The sequence below is a fragment of the Sebastes fasciatus genome, assembly GCF_043250625.1.
Source record: "Sebastes fasciatus isolate fSebFas1 chromosome 13 unlocalized genomic scaffold, fSebFas1.pri SUPER_13_unloc_1, whole genome shotgun sequence".
Classification (NCBI taxonomy): Eukaryota; Metazoa; Chordata; class Actinopteri; order Perciformes; family Sebastidae; genus Sebastes; species Sebastes fasciatus.
The window spans coordinates 12501-15000 of NW_027428121.1; the positions used below are offsets into that span (position 1 = coordinate 12501).

The following is a 2500-nucleotide window of genomic DNA, read 5'->3' on the forward strand; positions in this document are numbered from 1 at the left end:
TTAATAACTAATATCTAATATCTAATAACTAATTTTTAATAACTAATAACTAATAACTAATATTTAATAACTAATAACTAATATTTAATATCTAATAACTAATATTTAATAACTAATAACTAATATTTAATAACTAATAACTAATATCTAATATCTAATAACTAATATCTAATAACTAATATTTAATAACTAATAACTAATATTTAATATCTAATAACTAATATTTAATAACTAATAACTAATATTTAATAACTAATATCTAATAACTAATATTTAATAACTAATAACTAATATTTAATAACTAATAACTAATATTTAATAACTAATAACTAATATCTAATATCTAATAACTAATATCTAATAACTAATATTTAATAACTAATAACTAATATTTAATATCTAATAACTAATATTTAATAACTAATAACTAATATCTAATAACTAATATTTAATATTTAATAACTAATAACTAATATCTAATAACTAATATTTAATAACTAATATCTAATATCTAATAACTAATTTTTAATAACTAATAACTAATAACTAATATTTAATAACTAATAACTAATATTTAATATCTAATAACTAATATTTAATAACTAATAACTAATATTTAATAACTAATAACTAATATCTAATATCTAATAACTAATATCTAATAACTAATATTTAATAACTAATAACTAATATTTAATATCTAATAACTAATATTTAATAACTAATAACTAATATTTAATATCTAATAACTAATATTTAATATCTAATAACTAATATTTAATATCTAATAACTAATATTTAATAACTAATAACTAATATCTAATAACTAATATTTAATATCTAATAACTAATATTTAATATCTAATAACTAATATTTAATATCTAATAACTAATATTTAATAACTAATAACTAATATCTAATAACTAATATTTAATATCTAATAACTAATATCTAATAACTAATATCTAATAACTAATATTTAATATTTAATAACTAATATTTAATATTTAATAACTAATATTTAATATTTAATAACTAATATTTAATATTTAATAACTAATAACTAATATTTAATAACTAATATTTAATATTTAATAACTAATATTTAATATTTAATAACTAATATTTAATAACTAATATTTAATATTTAATAACTTGAGTTTCTGTGCAGGATCAGATTTGACATGCAGCCATGCTGAGCTCATTAAATATGATCTGTTGAAGATTAAACCAGACTAAAGTATAGGTTCGGTTCGGTTCGGTTCGGTCCGGTCCGGTTCGGTCCGGTTCTGTTCTGTTCTGTTCTGTCCGGTCCGGTCCGGTTCGGTCCGGTTCGGTTCTGTTCTGTTCTGTTCTGTTCGGTTCGGTTCGGTCCGGTCCGGTTCGGTCCGGTTCTGTTCTGTTCTGTTCTGTTCGGTCCGGTCCGGTTCGGTTCGGTTCTGTTCTGTTCCACTAACCGTCCAGAACCAAAACAGATTCAGTTTATGGTCGTTATATAAAACAGAGAAACGTTCATCTGGAACCGGAGATTCAAAATACATCAATCATTAAAAACCCTGATTGATTATAGAACTGATCGATGGAGCTGTGATTGATTATAGAACTGATCAGTGGAGCTGTGATTGATTATAGAACTGATCAGTGGAGCTGTGATTGATTATAGAACTGATCAGTGGAGCTGTGATTGATTATAGAACTGATCGATGGAGCTGTGATTGATTATAGAACTGATCAGTGGAGCTGTGATTGATTATAGAACTGATCAGTGGAGCTGTGATTGATTATAGAACTGATCAGTGGAGCTGTGATTGATTATAGAATTGATCGATGGAGCTGTGATTGATTATAGAACTGATCAGTGGAGCTGTGATTGATTATAGAACTGATCGATGGAGCTGTGATTGATTATAGAACTGATCAGTGGAGCTGTGGAAGTGATCAGGAGATGAGATGCATCAGGTCAAAGGTCACTGATTCAGACAGCTGTTGCATCCAGCGGTTCACATCAGTAGCAGCTGCCACCACTGCACTGCGGACTACAGGAGACACCAGATGTCCATCTGAAGTGTCTCTGACTGGAGACATCCGGATGTAGCTGCTGTAACAGAACCAGGTCTGCAGTGACTCGGATCAGAAGCATCCAGAACCGCAGTCTGTTACACAAACCACTCGTTTTCCTGATCGATCAGTCTGCTGATCACTGCTGATCACTCTGATCGATCACCCAGCTGATCACTCAGCTGATCACTCTGATCGATCACCCAGCTGATCACTCAGCTGATCACTCTGATCGATCACCCAGCTGATCACTGCTGTCCACTGGGCTCTGAGCTGAACGGAACCGGCGAACAGCGACTTGATAATAAAGAGAAATGTTGCTGAATGAGACGTTGATTGGTTGAGAACATTAATGCCGTCCGGTCCGGTCCGGTCCGGTCCGGTCCGGTCCGGTCCTCATCAGTCTGAGGTTCTGCTCAGTGAGATGTGTCTCTGCTCCAA

The 2500-nt window shown here is 29.9% G+C and overlaps 1 protein-coding gene across 2 annotated transcripts in view; it reads right to left on the reverse strand.

Annotated features, from left to right (window-relative positions):
- The window catches only part of LOC141763563 (MBT domain-containing protein 1-like), a 13885-nt gene that overhangs the window by 10717 nt on the left and 668 nt on the right, over nt 1-2500 (reverse strand). The gene's annotated exons all lie outside the window — the stretch shown is intronic.